At 42.5% G+C, this 21921-nt stretch overlaps 2 non-coding genes across 2 annotated transcripts; both read right to left on the bottom strand.

Annotated features, from left to right (window-relative positions):
* Window positions 1–1034: 1034 nt before the first annotated feature.
* On the bottom strand, window positions 1035–1189 carry LOC143206436 (5.8S ribosomal RNA). The gene has a single exon (XR_013008404.1). It is a non-coding gene; the product is annotated as a 5.8S ribosomal RNA (ribosomal RNA).
* Window positions 1190–1888: 699 nt separating this feature from the next.
* Window positions 1889–3877, bottom strand: LOC143206438 (small subunit ribosomal RNA). The gene has a single exon (XR_013008405.1). It is a non-coding gene; the product is annotated as a small subunit ribosomal RNA (ribosomal RNA).
* Window positions 3878–21921: the final 18044 nt, after the last annotated feature.

The following is a 21921-nucleotide window of genomic DNA, read 5'->3' as shown; positions in this document are numbered from 1 at the left end:
CTTAAGCCGACGCCCAACGGATCGCGACGTCCTACAAGGAGAAAAGTGCACGCGTTCGTCGCCGGATCGACGTACGAAAGGCGCGCGCAACGCCGAAACGTCACGTGTCACGCGATCGCACGCCGCCTACTACGAGCCGCGAATGAATTTCTCCCTTCGACCTTTCGGGTTTCTCAGGTTTACCCCTAAACGGTTTCACGTACTCTTGAACTCTCTCTTCAAAGTGCTTTTCAACTTTCCCTCACGGTACTTGTTCGCTATCGGTCTCGTGGTTATATTTAGCCTTAGATGGAGTTTACCACCCGCTTAGGGCTGCACTCTCAAGCAACCCGACTCTAAGGAGAGATCCTCTCGCCGTCAGTCACGGTCGCTACGGGCCTGGCACCCTCTATGGGCTGTTGCCCCGTTCAAGATGGACTTGGACGCGCGACGTAACGTCGAGATAATGGACCCTCCCGAACACCACATTTCCCGGCGCCCGATGTCGGTCGCGGGATTCGGTGCTGGGCTAATCCCTGTTCGCTCGCAGCTACTAAGGGAATCCTAGTTAGTTTCTTTTCCTCCGCTTAGTAATATGCTTAAATTCAGCGGGTAGTCTCACCTGCTCTGAGGTCGCTAGTTTAATATGCGTGGCGCTCGTAATCATCATAATAATGAAGATTAGGAGCCAATACGAAATATAAAAGTTTAGAATGGAAAAGACGCGCCGTCGAAAAACGGTGTTTTCTCCCTCGTATTCGAGAGACAACGCACCTACGATCCGACGTCGATTAAAAACTAATTTTATCGGATACGACGATCGTATTAATGGTGCGCGCTACGTTTATCACAAAAACGTGCGAACGACCGTTTTAAACACGTCTCATCCCTTTCATATTCGTACGACCCGTACGAGAGAGTTAGGTCACACGTACGGGTCCGCTGTCACGTTTTAGAACGTCGCGATCGAATCGCGCTTATACGCTCAGCACGCTCAGACATTTCTCGTCGATCGCGAAGATCAAAGAAAATCCGAGCAGTCTTGAAATGAGATACGACCCTCAGCCAGGAGTGGTCCGGGTATGAGATCCCAGGACCGCAATGTGCGTTCGAAATGTCGATGTTCATGTGTCCTGCAGTTCACAAGTTGACGCGCAATTAGCTGCGTTCTTCATCGACCCACGAGCCAAGTGATCCACCGTTTAGGGTAATCTTTTTTTAAGTTAGGTTTTAAACGCATATCGAAACGTTTCTATTATAAGACGACGACGACGCGCGCTCACGTCATAGACAGCGCTTGCGCCCCTTTCGCAGCCGCCGTCGACTTTAAAACGCTCTTACGGTTTATTTTCGTCTTCTCCACTACACACAACGAGAGGAGCGGAGACAGACTACTCGAAATGGTGACGTTCGTTGTAAATTTTCGTCGTCTCACCTCGTACGACAACAAAAGAGCATACGCTGATCATAGTTTGGCAATATTTTCGTAAACTAAATCTCACCCTTTTGGAATGAAACAAACGAAGGGTGATAAGATTTTCGTAAACTAATCACATTACCGATCATCGTATATGTTCGTCGATATGAGGATCGAAACGTCGATTAGAAATATAATTGGCAAAATCGTTTTATTTTGCGCTCGATTTGTCCATTTATAACGAAATCCGTCGTAGGCCGACGATTATTACTCGTCGTCCTATATAACAACATCTTCATCGTATATATCTCCGCTTTCGGGCGTACATCTTTTAAAACCATATATTATAGGTACCCGAAAACAGCTACGTTGACGACGTCGAAATTCGATCGGAACTTCCGAACTTCGTAGATGGCTCTTTAACGTTCGACAATGATTTTTACAGACTTGTACGTTTACCTATTATATATATATAGGCATAACAACACACTGTAATGATCCTTCCGCAGGTTCACCTACGGAAACCTTGTTACGACTTTTACTTCCTCTAAATGATCAAGTTTGGTCATCTTTTCCTACACATCGACGACGCCGAAACGCCATCGCGTGTCGATCCGAAGACCTCACTAAATCATTCAATCGGTAGTAGCGACGGGCGGTGTGTACAAAGGGCAGGGACGTAATCAACGCGAGCTTATGACTCGCGCTTACTGGGAATTCCTCGTTCATGGGGAACAATTGCAAGCCCCAATCCCTAGCACGAAGGAGGTTCAGCGGGTTACCCGGGCCGCTCGGCCAGGGAAGACACGCTGATTCCTTCAGTGTAGCGCGCGTGCGGCCCAGAACATCTAAGGGCATCACAGACCTGTTATTGCTCAATCTCGTGCGGCTAGAAGCCGCCTGTCCCTCTAAGAAGAATAGTTTGTACGCCGACAGTAAAAACCGCGCACGAACCGCGAAACCCGAAAGCAACGCGGCCGGCGGGCCTTTAGGATGTCAAAAAGCGCCTAGTTAGCAGGCTAGAGTCTCGTTCGTTATCGGAATTAACCAGACAAATCGCTCCACCAACTAAGAACGGCCATGCACCACCACCCACCGAATCAAGAAAGAGCTCTCAATCTGTCAATCCTTCCGGTGTCCGGGCCTGGTGAGGTTTCCCGTGTTGAGTCAAATTAAGCCGCAGGCTCCACTCCTGGTGGTGCCCTTCCGTCAATTCCTTTAAGTTTCAGCTTTGCAACCATACTTCCCCCGGAACCCAAAAGCTTTGGTTTCCCGGAAGCTGCCCGTCGAGTCATATTAGGGAACGTCGACGGATCGCTAGCTGGCATCGTTTAAGGTTAGAACTAGGGCGGTATCTGATCGCCTTCGAACCTCTAACTTTCGTTCTTGATCAATGAAAGCGTTTTTGGCAAATGCTTTCGCTTCTGTTCGTCTTGCGACGATCCAAGAATTTCACCTCTAACGTCGCAATACGAATGCCCCCATCCGTTCCTATTAATCATTACCTCGGGGTTCCGAAAACCAACAAAATAGAACCGAGGTCCTATTCCATTATTCCATGCATACAGTATTCAGGCGAAATTTTAGCCTGCTTTGAGCACTCTAATTTGTTCAAAGTAAACGTGCCGGCCCACCTCGACACTCAGTAAAGAGCACCGCGGCAGGATTGAGTTGGGCCGTCGTAACCACGACGCGCACAACACGCACGCCGAAACGCACGCGCGACGGCGACGCGACACGACTAAGCCCACCGGCAGGACGTCTCGCGAAAAACACGCCAGTTAACACCGCGAACGATGAACCGGCGGCGCGAGACACAAATTCGACTACGAGCTTTTTAACCGCAACAACTTTAATATACGCTATTGGAGCTGGAATTACCGCGGCTGCTGGCACCAGACTGGCCCTCCAATTGATCCTCGTTAAAGGGTTTAGAGTGTACTCATTCCGATTACGGGGCCTCGGATGAGTCCCGTATCGTTATTTTTCGTCACTACCTCCCCGTGCCGGGAGTGGGTAATTTGCGCGCCTGCTGCCTTCCTTGGATGTGGTAGCCGTTTCTCAGGCTCCCTCTCCGGAATCGAACCCTGATTCCCCGTTACCCGTTACGACCATGGTAGGCGCAGAACCTACCATCGACAGTTGATAAGGCAGACATTTGAAAGATGTGTCGCCGGTGCGAGACCGTGCGATCAGCTTAAAGTTATTCAGAGTCACCAAGTTGTACGATGACGAGCGCGAACCCGAAACCGATTGGTTTTGATCTAATAAAAGCACTCCTTCCATCTCTGGTCGGAGCTCTGTTTGCATGTATTAGCTCTAGAATTACCACAGTTATCCAAGTAATTGTGGGTACGATCTAAGGAACCATAACTGATTTAATGAGCCTTTCGCGGTTTCACCTTAATTCGGTATGTACTGAGACATGCATGGCTTAATCTTTGAGACAAGCATATGACTACTGGCAGGATCAACCAGGGAACTGTTCTTATTATTTTATCGACACGAAGCAGATAAAACAAATACAGACACAGTTTATTTTATAAGTTTGACTTATAAAGAAACGTGTGCGTAAGACGACGATATATAATATATATCGACGACTAATAAAAAGGAGGTGCATGATAGCGCGCCTAGACGACGGAAAAACCGGTCCGAGGCGCCACGCTCTTACATTTTAATATTAGTTGTCTAATAAAACAAAACGATATCATCATCTTAGACACATCTTTTGTTTTTTTTATACACAACCGATCGACTAGGCACCCAATTATCTCGATTATCGACGACGATCGTCGACTACGTCGAAAATTGGATGCCGCAAAATATCGTTCGGCGTTTATAAGACCTCGAAAAACATTCTCTCCGAACCCTTCGCTAGATAGAAATATATAAAGCGACAAGGAAACCTCGTACGAGAAACGTTTCGTGATTTTTTATTTTATTCTCGCTCGGAGAGCAGAGAGCTATCGCAAAATGTGTTGCTGTTTTATGAACGTTCCGATGAAAAACCGATACGTCCATAAAAATAATAATTCCAATCGCATATGAATCGTGGATCATCTTCTTCTAACGAAGCCGAATGTTCCCGCCGAATTCGCGATCTCGCAGTGATACCGTCGTCGTCGTCGTACGCTTCCCGATATATCGAAAAAAACCGACCAGGAAGAACAACGAAACGACGATACAAAATCGCGAGAGCGTTACGAATATATAATAACACGACGAAATACGCTTTTTATTTAGATAAATAAAAAAATACGGTTCGGATCTTATATATTAACATATAATATGTAATACCACCTTCGCTGATCAAAAGCCACTCGGTAAAAGTGTCACAGCGCCGGTCGACCCGACCCGTCGTATCCGTCTCTCGTATCGCCCCACGTAGAAGCGCACACGATTTAAGCGCGGGTCTCTCGCCAGCTATCGGAAATGTATGGGTGTTTTAGAACAGATCGTTTATACGGACGTTGCGCAAATTTTTCGTTTTTACGTCTGCCCGTTCTCGTTATTATCGGAATGTTCCGATGAATAAACTTTAGCTTTAGACAACGTGAACTTCTAAAGCAATAATTTTAACCTCTCGTGTTAATACGTCCTCAGGCCGTTTCTAGACTGCCGATCACGTTCTTTAAAAGTCGGAAAATTCCGATCCATAAAATTATGCTAGTAGAATGTAAAGATCCTTCATAGGATGGATACTGTCACATATCGATACGGCGATCGGAGTAAAACTGTTCTCACGTATTTCAGGACATTTTAGGTTGTTACGTCGGCCCGTTCGTTATTATCGGTATATACCTATGAATAAATGTTTTGCTTGTAGAACGTAAGATTCCAAAAGAATGATTCGCCGAAACGATGGTGCACCCTTACGATCGGATATTTGCCGCTTATTGGCCATTTTCTATAATTCATCCGTTAGATATCGTTTATCGACTACGGATAAGGTTTTCCGATATCAGAATGTTCCTAAGGATGATTCGAAAGTGATTTGAACGAAGAATTTGATAGAATGAATCCTTTATTTATCCATTGAGTACAGGGTACGGAGTGTCTGCGGGGTCAGCTAATATATTATATTTCTCTCTCGACGTAATGGTAACTCGAAGTCCGAACCGCGCTCATGAAGCTCGGTTTCAATCCAATCCATGTTGGTCGGTTCCTCGAGAGGAACGCCGTATCTTCGCGGTCGACCGCCTAATGAATCAGGTGGTAAAAGTCCAAGCCCAGCGCGGCAACGGCAGGCGCGTTCAACGTTTTAACTGCCAATTCTACGGTCATTCATCGGCCAACTGTAAAGCCACTCCGGCCTACGTCAAGTCCCAAAGACAGAAATTCCCCGCCGAAATGCACCAACTGTTGAGAACCATACACCGCAAATTACTCGGGATGCAAGTGCCGACCTACTCCAAAAACAACCAAACCCAAAAGACCAATTCCTCCCCCCACTCATGTACGGGGAACTCAAGATAACAGTCGTCTGGCTGGTCTGGATTCCACTAGAACACGAACCCGATCTCCATTGGCGAAATACTCTTCGGAACATATTCAGATGACCAAGGAGATTTTCAGGCCATTTTCAACGCCATCAACCACACAGCTATTGGAAGAATTACTATCGGCCGGGATAATAGATGAGTTGGAACTTGGGCTTATTGCTCCAAGCGAACCAACTCACTACTCCTCCAATCGACCGACAATAATTGACTTTTTTATCTATCAAAATTCGAATCAAGCCTCTGACCTGCAAGTACTCCAAGATATCGATTCTGACCACAGGCCTATCCTCCTCACCCACCATCAGCGATTTTCCACTGAGTTCCACTGTCCCCAAGCAAGGTCAACCTAGTAAACGAAAAAAAAAGTATCTTCTCTTTGACGATCCTCATTATATTAGGACGATAGTTCCATTCTAAATTCTTGATTAATTACAGTTCCTATTTGTTCATTTCGAGACGTTCCCGTGATTAATACTTATCGTGTAGAAATTAGCCACAATCCACAATTAGCCACAGTTAGGAAAAATAAATTAATTATCATATAGTCATAAACGTAATAAAAATGAATACACATATTTTCGAAGTCACTCCAGAAATACTTTACCTTATTTTTAAATAACAATCTCGGGCCGTACCATTTTTACAAAACTTATTCTATATACTTACTATATAACAGATTATAATGATATAATATAATTCAATACAATAACTACAATATATATATATATATCTGAAAATTCTGTTTTTATAAAATGTCAGCTACTGTTTAACATTTCATTTTTTAAAATGTATATCCAATTGTGGTTCTGAAAAGAACCGATTTTGCAGGTAAGTAGTATATTGAAACACACATAGGTATGTGAATTAATTTACTTAGAACTGGTATATTTGGTGACTGCTTTGGTACCTTCGCTAACGGCGTGCTTAGCCAACTCACCGGGTAACAATAACCTAACGGCGGTTTGGATTTCTCTGCTCGTGATCGTTGATCTCTTATTGTAATGGGCGAGACGCGACGCTTCGGCGGCTATCCTTTCGAATATATCGTTCACGAAAGAATTCATGATCGACATGGCCTTGCTGGAGATACCCGTATCGGGATGAACCTGCTTTAAAACTTTGTATATGTAAATCGCATAGCTTTCCTTCCTCCTGCGCTTCTTTTTCTTGTCGCTCTTAGAGATATTTTTCTGGGCTTTTCCGGCTTTCTTGGCCGCCTTACCGCTTGTCTTCGGTGGCATTTCGAAATAAAAATCCCGACGTCTCACGTACCTCAAAGAGTACTTAACTAAAAAAATGCCTTTAATTCTAGAACTTATAACATTCGAAGGAACACTTCTAAGCCCCGCCCATAGCCCGAGTTAGAGTCTGATTGGTCGCGTATGATATAACGAGTTTGGCTCGCGGACAAAATTCCAGGCCGATCTGTAAGAAATTTCCAGTACCGTTTTTGATTTAAAGGTGAGCAGTATCTAACAACGATCGAGATTAACATGTCCGGACGTGGTAAAGGCGGAAAAGTGAAGGGAAAGGCGAAGTCTCGTTCCAATCGTGCGGGATTACAATTTCCTGTCGGTCGTATTCACCGACTTCTAAGGAAAGGAAATTATGCCGAACGCGTAGGGGCCGGTGCTCCCGTTTACTTAGCTGCCGTAATGGAATATCTGGCGGCCGAAGTTCTCGAGTTGGCGGGTAACGCCGCTAGAGACAACAAGAAAACAAGGATTATCCCTAGGCATTTACAATTGGCCATCAGAAACGACGAGGAATTGAATAAACTGTTATCTGGCGTTACTATTGCCCAGGGCGGCGTCTTGCCTAACATTCAAGCAGTATTATTGCCTAAAAAGACAGACAGCAAAACCAAATAGATAACGCAAACCGTTTAAAGTTTTGCATACGCCCTTTAATATCGGTCCTTTTCAGGGCCAACAAAATCGTATAAAAAAGAAGTTAGAATACGCGTTCTTATTAAAGAATAAATATTAACTAGAAAATTTATAAATAATCTGATCTGTACTGAATATTCCTTTATTACTGTTTTAGAGTATCGATCGATCGGTTCCCTAATTAGTTACGGCTCTATCTAGAAAATAATCATTTAAGTAATAATAAGATAATAAATAAATTATATAAATATTCTTTCTTTTATAAAGTTATATTGTGGTTCTGAAAAGAACCGTTTTTTTTTCTATTAAAAAAATACGGTCTTGGACGAACGTATTTTTTAGGGAAGTCGTAGCACGTCCAGGAGTGTCGGGATATTTGTAATTTTCAACTCCGTGTCTTCTTGATCTGACGATGAAATGTGTCGCCTGTTTAATATATCGTCATACGTAGTAGAAATAGTTTTATTTCTTTTTCTTTGGTGATACTGGTTTTTTAGTTTTCGCACCTTCACCAGCGGCAACACGAACAGTTGAGGTCGTCGTCTTAGCACTTTTCGGTTTAGGCGCCTTGGGCTTTTTCGTAGGTCCGGCTTTATTAGATTTTTTCGCTTTGGAAGGCGATTTCGGGGATCTTGCGGCCGTGTTGCTTTTTGCTGCTTTCGAAGATGAACTATTAGCGGCGGCATTGGAAGCGGACGTAGTCGTGGCGGCGGTAGATTTCTTTCCTGTTTTCTTTTCGACGGCTTTTTTGGCAGAAGCTTTTTTCTCGGCCAAAGTTGCAGATTCACCTTTCTTACTTTTAGCTGTGGTTTTCTTAGTTGAGGCGGAGGCGGCGGTCGTCTTTTTTTCCGTTTTCTCTGAGGTTTTTTTGGCAGACGCTTTTTTACCACCGGCTGTCGTAGCTGTCGCGGCACCTCCTACTGGTTTTCGTTTATTTTTCTGTCCGGTTTTGGCAGTGGCCGTTTTTCTTTTCTTCGTACCTGCGGCTGTCGTACCTCCTGCTTTACGTGCCGAAGCCGCTAATTTAAATGATCCGGAAGCTCCTTTGCCCTTCGTTTGTACCAAAACACCCGAAGCGATCCACGTCTTTATATATTTCTTTATAAAGGGCGATAATTTGTCAGCATCCACTTTGTAATTGGCCGCTATGTATTTTTTAATAGCTCTGAAGGAAGTTCCGCCTTTCTCTTTCAATCCTTTAATTGCACTCGTTACCATATCAGCGATCGGAGGATGACTAACTTTCGATTTAGAACTCTTCGCCTTGCTCGAAGTGGATTTTTCTTTCTTCCCTCCTGCAGACGAACCTGCGCTACCGGCTGTAGCTGATGCGGCTCCCGTAGCCGACACCGAAGATGAATTCGACCCGGCCGGTGTGCCTGTTGACGATGCGTTAACAACGGCGGCGGAATTTCCTCCACTCCCTTGATTCGACGAAGGAGAAACCGCTTGTCCGCTAATATCGACGTCCGACATTCTGATATAATTTCTTAATTTTCTTATAAGAACGTTCTAATCACGATTCGTTTGACAAAGTTACGTACGTGCGTATGCTTCTCGTTCGCGTATTTTAACTGTCTGGCGGTCGCTCTCATTTAATGCGTACCCTATATGATATGAGCCGAACGGAGGACTGAACGGTCGAGCGCGAACGACGTTCCATATTCCGGCTTCGTCGAAACGTTCATCGAGCTTGGAACCGTTTACTTATTTCTCATATTAAATACATAAATCCTTTAGAATATCATACGATTTATGTTCGAGGCGTTAAAAGATAAAACGTAGTAGAAGTAGCAAACTTTACCAATAAATTTTACGTTGACTATCGTCTTAGAAGGAAGCACAAAATCAAGCGTTGCTCTCGATTCCGTCGAAACTACCAATTTACATTCGAGTTATAGACTTTCGGTTATAACTATGAAAATATATCTTTTCAAATCTACGTCCCCCGATATATCGTCTTTTGATATAAATGCAATTCCGTACAGATCTAATGCTATTATTGGAGAAACGAGACATATTATTCCTAATTGATGCGGTACAGATTGTTCGTTGTCCAAAACGAATCTATATCGAAACGTACCGTTGTCGAATTAACTGTAAGAAAACAATGACATGAAAATTAACCGATCCTATACTAATATACTTCTTATTTAACGGTTTCTTAACACCATCCGAACTCTGGGTTACAATCGAACGTATCGGGTGAGCAACGATATCGAGACGTCTATAAGAATATCGTGTCAAACCCTTCTGTATCGATACAATGCTCATATATATTATAGTATATTTTGCTTCTTTAGTTGAAATCTGTTTTCATAAATAGTTATCTAAAGTCAATAAATACATGGAACGCGATCTCCATACATACGTGCGTAGAACTACCGTACCTTCTTTGAAATCTTAAGGATTCTCCAAGCTCATCGACGCGAAGTTTATCTCGGAGTATTTTCTCTCTAAAGGAAAACTATATTAAAGCTTCAACGAAGATTCGGTATTCGATTGTTCACCATCATTTACATTCTTGTCATTAACCTAACATTTATTATGAAATCTTATTTTAAACTTTATCTATCTTTTTATATTACGATCGTCTATTATAATGCAGTATATTTGTTACTTTACAAGTAAATCTTAGATGAAAGGAGCAGATATTTAATAAAATTTAACGTCATCTTAGTCCATTTTCGAATAATAAATTTCTTTTTTTATGCTAGTAAATTTGTGGCTCTGAAAAGAACCGTTGTTTTCTTTAGTTGAATAGATACGTTGTTCTGTTTTAATTGGTCAGCATATATAATACTTTATTTAACCGCCAAATCCGTATAGGGTTCGTCCTTGGCGTTTGAGGGCGTATACTACATCCATGGCAGTAACGGTTTTCCTTTTGGCGTGTTCGGTATAAGTGACGGCGTCTCTGATAACGTTTTCCAAAAATACTTTTAATACACCTCTGGTTTCTTCATAAATTAGACCGGATATACGTTTAACTCCACCCCGCCTAGCCAATCTTCTGATGGCGGGTTTCGTAATACCTTGGATATTATCACGAAGCACTTTACGATGCCGCTTAGCGCCTCCTTTTCCCAAACCTTTACCACCTTTACCTCTGCCCGTCATGATTTATTCAATTTAGTATTAAAAGAAAGCAAATTTATAATCGAATTGTGCAGCGTACACCTCGAATACTACGGGTAACTATTTCAATTTCAAATCCTACCATGGGTTTTGTTGAGTTCGAATCGGGTCCCGCCCACAGATGCTAGCCGGACCAATCAGAATATCTTCACACATTATTAAAAAGGGAGATTTCTTTGACACCTTCGATCAGTTTCCAAAAGTTCGTTGGTGCTTGCGCTTGTAATTCTTCCTACACGTTTGAAGTCAGACCCGTTTAGACGATGGCTCGTACCAAGCAAACTGCTCGAAAATCAACCGGAGGTAAGGCTCCCAGAAAACAATTGGCTACTAAAGCAGCCAGGAAAAGCGCTCCCGCTACCGGTGGTGTTAAAAAACCGCATCGTTACAGACCCGGTACGGTCGCTCTAAGAGAAATCCGACGCTATCAGAAGAGTACCGAATTATTGATTAGGAAATTGCCTTTCCAACGATTGGTTCGCGAAATCGCTCAGGATTTCAAGACCGATTTACGTTTCCAAAGTTCGGCAGTGATGGCTTTGCAAGAAGCTAGCGAGGCCTATTTGGTTGGTCTCTTTGAAGACACCAATTTGTGTGCGATCCATGCTAAACGAGTAACTATCATGCCTAAGGACATTCAATTAGCCAGACGCATTAGAGGCGAACGTGCATAAATGCTACGGCTGTCCTATATTAAGGTCGTTTTTTGTATTTATATGAAAAAAAAAGGTTCTTCTCAGAACCACCAACTTCTATTAGAAAAAAGAGACATTGATATTTTTTCCGTTTATATGACGCTTTAGTTATAATATTTGTGAATTGAATTTAGAATATTATGCTCACAAATATATTGTGAATATTGAGGAATCCTTAGTAATAAGGTGTGAACACCTGCTGGATTGACTTGAAGTTTATATCACGATAAGAAAGGGGTATCACATATACTGTTATTATGTTACCGTAAAGGAATGAATATATAAAATAAAATATTTTTTTTCTGGATATTTTAACATTTTTATGAACGATTACTATATTTTAATTTATTTGACTTCGTATATATCCTATCTTCTTAACAATAGTTTATTTCTTTTTTTCTTCTTTAAACATTTTGGGGCTCTGAAAAGAGCCGTTTTCCACCCTTCATATTATTATGATCACCTTCAAAATAATATATTTCGTTTACTTAGAACTGGTATATTTAGTGACAGCTTTGGTACCTTCGCTAACGGCATGCTTAGCCAATTCACCGGGTAACAATAACCTAACGGCGGTTTGGATTTCTCTGCTCGTGATGGTCGATCTTTTATTGTAATGGGCGAGGCGCGACGCTTCGGCGGCTATCCTTTCGAATATATCGTTCACGAAAGAATTCATAATCGACATGGCCTTGCTGGAAATACCCGTATCGGGATGAACCTGCTTTAAAACTTTGTATATGTAAATCGCGTAGCTTTCCTTCCTCCTACGCTTTTTTTTCTTATCGCTCTTAGAAATGTTTTTCTGGGCTTTTCCAGCCTTTTTTGCCGCTTTACCGCTTGTCTTCGGTGGCATTTTAAACGAATGAGATTCGCGACCTACCCATACAGCAAAAGATAAAAGACTAAACCGAAATATACCTATAGTCGTTTAATTATTTCATAAATGACGCTACACTTCTAAGCTCCGCCCATTCTTGGCGTTATGTCGTAGAAAGCTCTGATTGGTCGAGTAGGAAACGTACTAGTGTTTTGAGAAGTTGCCGAATAAAAGCTATTCGCTGGACAGTTCACTGCCAGTTGTTCATTCGTTGTCGAAAGGACGTGAGCGTTGTCGCCATTAGTTTTTCGGTTATTTTTAGTTTAAAAAAGTTAGCAATACAATGTCTGGACGTGGTAAGGGTGGAAAAGTGAAGGGAAAGGCGAAATCTCGTTCCAACCGAGCGGGATTACAATTTCCTGTTGGCCGTATTCACCGGCTTTTAAGGAAAGGAAATTATGCCGAACGCGTAGGGGCCGGTGCTCCCGTCTACTTAGCTGCCGTAATGGAATATTTGGCGGCCGAAGTTCTCGAGTTGGCAGGTAACGCCGCTAGAGACAACAAGAAAACAAGGATTATCCCTAGGCATTTACAATTGGCCATCAGAAATGACGAAGAACTGAACAAACTCCTCTCCGGTGTTACTATAGCCCAGGGCGGCGTTCTACCAAACATCCAGGCCGTATTGTTACCGAAAAAAACAGATAGTAAAACCAAATAAGTTACATGAGCCTTAGGGTTTTTGTGTCGTACAAAAACCTTTTAACTATCGGTCCTTTTCAGGACCACCAAAATAATAAAACAAAAAAAGAACTTAAAATTAAAACTCATATTATGACTTGCACTTACTAATTATTTAAAATATTCTAATAAACAGTTTAAGTACTTTAAAGATTGTTTTTTGGGTGTGTAAGATAAATTAAGAGACATTCCAATACCAATAATTATCGTTTTATTAAACAACAATTAAGTCGAAATAATATGAAGGATTTATTTCTAGCGGTTCTCCTTTAGTAAAATCGAACCGTATTATAACATCGCGCCTTGTATATAATCTATGTAATTAACGATGAATTTAAGGGGCGGTCTATTTATTAAGTATAGAGTTTTAGAATCCAAACCCTCAAATAATTAGGGCCAGTTATACTTAAATTATTATTTTAAATAAAATTATGATGATTGTAATGATTGAAAGATTATCCTTAAATCCTAATAGAGCTTCCGTTTTTTAAATATCGATAAATTTGTGGTTCTGAAAAGAACCGTTGTTTAATTTTTCTAAAATTAATTTTGAGGGTCACATTTCACGTTAGTTCGCGAATAAAATGTGACTTAACCTCCAAACCCGTATAATGTACGTCCTTGACGTTTCAAGGCGTATACTACATCCATTGCGGTAACGGTTTTTCTTTTGGCGTGTTCGGTATATGTAACGGCATCTCTGATGACGTTTTCCAAAAACACTTTTAAAACACCTCTGGTCTCTTCGTAAATCAGACCAGATATACGTTTTACGCCGCCTCGTCTAGCCAATCTTCTAATGGCGGGCTTCGTAATACCTTGGATATTATCACGAAGCACTTTACGATGCCGCTTGGCTCCTCCTTTTCCCAAACCTTTACCACCTTTACCTCTGCCGGTCATCTTTTATCGAACCTAATACAAAAAAAATAAATGATCTCGAATAAGTAGCGCGCTCACAACACGAGTGCTACGGACAACTGTTGTCGATTACATTCAATCAGCCCGGTTTTGTAGACTTAGGATTGAGTTCCGCCCACTGGCACAAAACGGACCAATCAGATTAGATAACATGTTATAAAAAGGACTCTCTGATTTTATGACCGAATCAGTCCGAAAGGGGTCGCCGTCGTTTGCGTTTGTTAATTTTTCTCATTACCTCTATTTTAAAAATATGGCTCGTACCAAGCAAACTGCGCGAAAATCAACAGGAGGTAAAGCTCCTAGGAAACAATTGGCTACCAAAGCGGCCAGGAAAAGCGCTCCAGCTACCGGTGGCGTTAAGAAACCACATCGCTACCGACCTGGGACGGTCGCTTTGCGGGAGATTCGTCGTTATCAAAAGAGCACCGAATTATTGATTAGGAAATTACCTTTTCAACGATTGGTTCGCGAAATCGCTCAAGATTTCAAGACCGATTTACGTTTTCAAAGTTCGGCGGTAATGGCTTTACAAGAGGCCAGCGAAGCTTATTTAGTTGGCCTTTTTGAGGATACTAATTTATGTGCGATACATGCAAAGCGAGTAACCATCATGCCCAAGGATATTCAGCTAGCCAGACGTATCAGAGGCGAACGTGCCTAAACTTTATTTTCTATCATTTATAATACTCTACTTATATTCGTATTTTGCAACAAAAAAAAAACGGTTCTTTTCAGAACCACCTAAATTTAATCAAAGAAAAAGAAGATAATTCAATTAATATTCTTTTATCGATATTTATATAAACCACTAAAAGAGTTATGGATTTTTATCTCAGAGTTATATTCGACTACATGTTAGTAATTAATAACAGTCGGTGTACTTATACGCATTGTTTTTAAAAACTAAAGAAAAAATAATGTAATCACTAATAACCAAAGAATAATAATATACTGTTGATAACAAAATTTGTATTTCAATATTGGATACTACAGCTGTATAATATATAAAATTAATTTTTTTAAGATTATTTCTTTTTTTATTTATCTAAATTGTGGCTCTGAAAAGAACCGTTTTCTCCTTTATGATATTCAAGGCTTATGGTTTACTTAGAACTGGTATATTTAGTGACGGCTTTGGTACCTTCACTAACGGCGTGCTTAGCCAATTCACCGGGCAGCAATAATCGCACGGCAGTTTGGATTTCTCTGCTTGTGATAGTAGATCTTTTATTGTAATGAGCGAGACGGGACGCTTCGGCGGCTATCCTTTCGAATATATCGTTCACGAAAGAATTCATGATCGACATGGCCTTGCTGGAGATACCCGTATCGGGATGAACTTGCTTTAAAACTTTGTAAATGTAGATCGCGTAGCTTTCCTTCCTCTTGCGTTTCTTTTTCTTGTCACTTTTGGAGATATTTTTCTGAGCCTTACCGGCCTTTTTGGCCGCCTTACCGCTTGTTTTCGGAGGCATTTCGAAATAAATATTACGATATTAAAGGAACCACGAAAAGTACTAGACTAAAACAAATTTCAGGAATCCTTAGAATTTATAGGCTCCTTAAATACACTCCTAAGCCCCGCCTATTATCTGAGTTAGCCTTTCATTGGTCGCGTACGAGATCATGCGTTCGGCTTACGAACAAAATTCGTTGCTAGTATGTTGACAGTTTTAGTACAGATTTCAACTCTAAGGCGAGCGAGTTCTAGAAGCAATCGATAGTAAAATGTCCGGACGTGGTAAAGGCGGAAAAGTGAAGGGAAAGGCGAAGTCTCGTTCTAACCGAGCGGGATTACAATTCCCTGTCGGTCGTATTCACAGACTTTTAAGGAAAGGGAATTATGCCGAACGCGTAGGGGCCGGTGCTCCCGTCTACTTAGCTGCCGTAATGGAATATCTGGCAGCCGAGGTTCTCGAATTGGCGGGTAACGCCGCTAGAGATAACAAGAAAACCAGGATTATCCCTAGGCATTTGCAATTGGCCATCAGAAACGACGAAGAATTGAACAAACTCCTATCCGGAGTTACTATAGCCCAGGGCGGCGTTCTGCCAAATATCCAAGCTGTATTGTTACCTAAAAAGACAGATAGCAAAACTAAATAAAACGAATGTAACCTATTTTATCATCAAATATCGGTCCTTTTCAGGACCACCAAGACAGCTGAAAAAGAGAATTTTATTATTTTAGCTTAAGTAGTAAAATAACAGGCATAAGTTTTAATTTTGAGAGGTTTTGTGATATACGACAGAGTTACGACGATATTTTATAGATCGCAATACTTTTGACAATACCTTTCTCTGAATCTTCGTGCATGCAGTCTCTTCTTAATGAGAGTATTGAACAATATCCATTTTATTGTATCGATATCGTATCTTTCTAATTTCTCATTCATTTCATTAATTATTTCCTAATTGTTATGATCGGATTTGCAAAGATTAGGATTTCTGTATATCGAACCGGTACATGTCAGCTGTATTTATGAGGTTATGTTATTTGTTCTTAGAATTTGATGTGATCAATTGAAAATGAGATGAAAGTTGCTTTAATTTATCGTTTCGGACCGACTATTAGTGCCGTGTCATCGTTTGGAGATTACTATGGAACATAATTGTGCGACGAGTTATGATAGACTGTCATTTATTGTTGCGACTGGATTTGGTGGTCTCCAGCTATATATGCGTTTATTATTTATAATTGTCGATCCGATTCACTACCTACTAATTCTATATTGTGAATTTTTAGTTTAATGATCATGTCCTTACTGTTGGACCAACACCCCACTTGGATGCATTGGTACGATGACTGTCTCCGTAGGAAGGCCATGCATGACAGTCAACCCATGTATTTCTTTTCATTAGGGTAGTTTATACAGTAAGTGTCTATTTATTGACTATAGGGTACCAATTAGTTACTTCGTATGGTTACCTTTAAGGTAATTGAATGATATTGTTGCTTTTAGTGAGCAACTAAATGACATTGAGAGATTTGACCGGATGTTAGTTTGAAGATGTTTATATATTCCATGCAACAATCTTTCGCTTATTCCGAGTTGCTGCGGTTATACACAGTTACTGACTTGCCCCTTGACATCCTCTCGGATGTGCACTTCCTTTGAGGATTATCCGTGATGACCTGTATTGCCTTATATAATTAGCATTTTTGAGTAAGTTTGAAATCTAGGTGAGAGTGCCGTTTATGTATGTATATGTTTGTTAATCTAGTGATTTATCATAGGTTACTTATTGTTGTTATTGCAATTTAGGTTAGATTGTTTCGAAGAGCCTTCCTTGATGTGAATATATCTCTTCCTTTGTTTCGACTGTGGGTGAATTCTGATGCTTAGCTAAGGATATTTTATATCATATTCTATTTATATCATTAATTTAGAATAGAATAGAATATAATATAATACAATTTTCAAAGATTTTTAATGATATTCTTGACAATTTTACGCTTCTCTATATTTGAAAATCCTATTCTTTGATTGTCTTGGTTCTCGCTAGATGGCGCGCGCCGCCTGATTTCTTTCTCTACTTTATGTCGTTGGATATTGTTTTCGTCTCTCATTCATTAGAATTGACGTACACGCATTGGAGGTTATGTCTTCGTTCTGTTTAAACGTTTTGTTTATTTTATTTTGTTATTGTTGTGTTTTTAGGTTTTCTTATGGATTAGACCGATCTTATGTGATTTGTCGACCTGTGACTTGTTTGTTTTACCCCCTCGCACCACTTGGAGGTTATGTCGGACACCATCTGTGTCACTAGATTGTACTTTTGTATGAATATTTCGTATTATTTCAGGGTGAATTTGACGCCGTAGATATGTTTTGATATTGTTTAACCACTTTTATTTCATTTTATTTTGTTGCTAGTCACCTTCCAATTAAGATACCAGCGGTGTATTTACATTTTTTGTATTTTTTAGGTTATCCGTGTCCAGTTCCCCTGACAGAACTGGTAGAGCCGACCGTGATCAATCTGGAAATCACATGTCCGAAGCTATCCACATCAACCTGCGGTTCCTCTGCACTTGATGACCGAACGCCAACAGGCCAGGATTCTACCTTTGCTTAAGTACTTTCGGATATGTTGAATACTACATTTGTTTATATTAGACTTATCTGCTCGAAGTTTATTAGTTAGATGACTTATATGTTTGATTTGCAAGGTATGAGGTCTATTGAGATAGCGACCCCGTAGGACGGTGCAGTAACTTCGTGATTGTGTTTCATATTGTTCAATCATTCCTAATGCCAATCATCCTCCCATCGGAATATCAATAGTCTAGTTATGATTTTTAATGTTTTAGGTTAGGGAGTCTTGGCAGAGTTGACGGAACTGGCCGTGTCCGAGTGGTGGAATGGACAAAGCACCCTGGGACCATTGCTACTATGAGTTTGCCAATTTTCCACACTACAAGATGAGCATTATTTGTCTTTCTCTATGATTAGGACTATCGCTGAAACAGTAGTCCTAGCAAGTCCTACTCCCCAAGCGGAGAGAAGTTAGGGGGGCAGTAGGAATCTCGTTAATCCATGCACGCGCCTTCCTGATATGTTCGGGCATAGGCTGCGGTTGTCAAGGCGGTGGTAGTTAGTCCCGCCGTTTACCCGCGCTCGGCATCTCGATCCTTCTCTGAACGGATGCGAACGCGATCTGCTGAGCTGGTCTTTCCTGCGTAAGTATATGGACATTTTGAAATGTAGACTATCTGTCTATGGCTCTGGTGCTTGTTAAAACTCCGAGCTGGTCTTTCCTGCGTAAGTATCGGGGACGGTTCACGTACGGGTCTCCGAGCGCCTGTTCGGTTCCGTCGCGGCAGTATTGCGTAAAATTTTAGATAAGGACAGTGGGAATCTCGTTAATCCATGCACGCGCCTTCCTGATATGTTCGGGCATAGGCTGCGGTTGTCAAGGTGGTGGTAGTTAGTCCCGCCGTTTACCCGCGCTCGGCATCTCGATCCTTCTCTGAACGGATCCGAACGCGATCTGCTGAGCTGGTCTTTCCTGCGTAAGTATATGGACATTTTGAAATGTAGACTATCTGTCTATGGCTCTGGTGCTTGTTAAAGCTCCGAGCTGGTCTTTCCTGCGTAAGTATCGGGGACGGTTCACGTACGGGTCTCCGAGCGCCTGTTCGGTTCCGTCGCGGCAGTATTGCGTAAAATTTTAGATAAGGACAGTGGGAATCTCGTTAATCCATGCACGCGCCTTCCTGATATGTTCGGGCATAGGCTGCGGTTGTCAAGGTGGTGGTAGTTAGTCCCGCCGTTTACCCGCGCTCGGCATCTCGATCCTTCTCTGAACGGATCCGAACGCGATCTTAGTTAGGGACATTTTGAAATGTAGACCATGAGTCTATGGCTCAGGTGCTTGTTAAAGGTCTGAGCTGGTCTTTCCTGCGTAAGTATATGGACATTTTGAAATGTAGACTATCTGTCTATGGCTCTGGTGCTTGTTAAAGCTCCGAGCTGGTCTTTCCTGCGTAAGTATCGGGGACGGTTCACGTACGGGTCTCCGAGCGCCTGTTCGGTTCCGTCGCGGCCGTATTACGTAAAATTTTAGATAAGGACAGTGGGAATCTCGTTAATCCATGCACGCGCCTTCCTGATATGTTCGGGCATAGGCTGCGGTTGTCAAGGTGGTGGTAGTTAGTCCCGCCGTTTACCCGCGCTCGGCATCTCGATCCTTCTCTGAACGGATCCGAACGCGATCTTAGTTAGGGACATTTTGAAATGTAGACCATGAGTCTATGGCTCTGGTGCTTGTTAAAGGTCTGAGCTGGTCTTTCCTGCGTAAGTATATGGACATTTTGAAATGTAGACTATCTGTCTATGGCTCTGGTGCTTGTTAAAGCTCCGAGCTGGTCTTTCCTGCGTAAGTATCGGGAACGGTTCACGTACGGGTCTCCGAGCGCCTGTTCGGTTCCGTCGCGGCAGTATTGCGTAAAATTTTAGATAAGGACAGTGGGAATCTCGTTAATCCATGCACGCGCCTTCCTGATATGTTCGGGCATAGGCTGCGGTTGTCAAGGTGGTGGTAGTTAGTCCCGCCGTTTACCCGCGCTCGGCATCTCGATCCTTCTCTGAACGGATCCGAACGCGATCTTAGTTAGGGACATTTTGAATTGTAGACCATGAGTCTATGGCTCTGGTGCTTGTTAAAGGTCTGAGCTGGTCTTTCCTGCGTAAGTATATGGACATTTTGAAATGTAGACTATCTGTCTATGGCTCTGGTGCTTGTTAAAGCTCCGAGCTGGTCTTTCCTGCGTAAGTATCGGGGACGGTTCACGTACGGGTCTCCGAGCGCCTGTTCGGTTCCGTCGCGGCCGTATTGCGTAAAATTTTAGATAAGGACAGTGGGAATCTCGTTAATCCATGCACGCGCCTTCCTGATATGTTCGGGCATAGGCTGCGGTTGTCAAGGTGGTGGTAGTTAGTCCCGCCGTTTACCCGCGCTCGGCATCTCGATCCTTCTCTGAACGGATCCGAACGCGATCTTAGTTAGGGACATTTTGAAATGTAGACCATGAGTCTATGGCTCTGGTGCTTGTTAAAGGTCTGAGCTGGTCTTTCCTGCGTAAGTATATGGACATTTTGAAATGTAGACTATCTGTCTATGGCTCTGGTGCTTGTTAAAGCTCCGAGCTGGTCTTTCCTGCGTAAGTATCGGGGACGGTTCACGTACGGGTCTCCGAGCGCCTGTTCGGTTCCGTCGCGGCAGTATTGCGTAAAATTTTAGATAAGGACAGTGGGAATCTCGTTAATCCATGCACGCGCCTTCCTGATATGTTCGGGCATAGGCTGCGGTTGTCAAGGTGGTGGTAGTTAGTCCCGCCGTTTACCCGCGCTCGGCATCTCGATCCTTCTCTGAACGGATCCGAACGCGATCTTAGTTAGGGACATTTTGAAATGTAGACCATGAGTCTATGGCTCTGGTGCTTGTTAAAGGTCTGAGCTGGTCTTTCCTGCGTAAGTATATGGACATTTTGAAATGTAGACTATCTGTCTATGGCTCTGGTGCTTGTTAAAGCTCCGAGCTGGTCTTTCCTGCGTAAGTATCGGGGACGGTTCACGTACGGGTCTCCGAGCGCCTGTTCGGTTCCGTCGCGGCCGTATTACGTAAAATTTTAGATAAGGACAGTGGGAATCTCGTTAATCCATGCACGCGCCTTCCTGATATGTTCGGGCATAGGCTGCGGTTGTCAAGGTGGTGGTAGTTAGTCCCGCCGTTTACCCGCGCTCGGCATCTCGATCCTTCTCTGAACGGATCCGAACGCGATCTTAGTTAGGGACATTTTGAAATGTAGACCATGAGTCTATGGCTCTGGTGCTTGTTAAAGGTCTGAGCTGGTCTTTCCTGCGTAAGTATATGGACATTTTGAAATGTAGACTATCTGTCTATGGCTCTGGTGCTTGTTAAAGCTCCGAGCTGGTCTTTCCTGCGTAAGTATCGGGAACGGTTCACGTACGGGTCTCCGAGCGCCTGTTCGGTTCCGTCGTGGCAGTATTGCGTAAAATTTTAGATAAGGACAGTGGGAATCTCGTTAATCCATGCACGCGCCTTCCTGATATGTTCGGGCATAGGCTGCGGTTGTCAAGGTGGTGGTAGTTAGTCCCGCCGTTTACCCGCGCTCGGCATCTCGATCCTTCTCTGAACGGATCCGAACGCGATCTTAGTTAGGGACATTTTGAATTGTAGACCATGAGTCTATGGCTCTGGTGCTTGTTAAAGGTCTGAGCTGGTCTTTCCTACGTAAGTATATGGACATTTTGAAATGTAGACTATCTGTCTATGGCTCTGGTGC

The sequence above is a fragment of the Rhynchophorus ferrugineus genome, unplaced genomic scaffold (assembly GCF_030347505.1).
Source record: "Rhynchophorus ferrugineus isolate W39M unplaced genomic scaffold, kcgeb_rfMv2 rfM691, whole genome shotgun sequence".
NCBI classification, from domain to species: domain Eukaryota; kingdom Metazoa; phylum Arthropoda; class Insecta; order Coleoptera; family Curculionidae; genus Rhynchophorus; species Rhynchophorus ferrugineus.
This window is presented reverse-complemented; position numbering and strand designations above follow the sequence as displayed.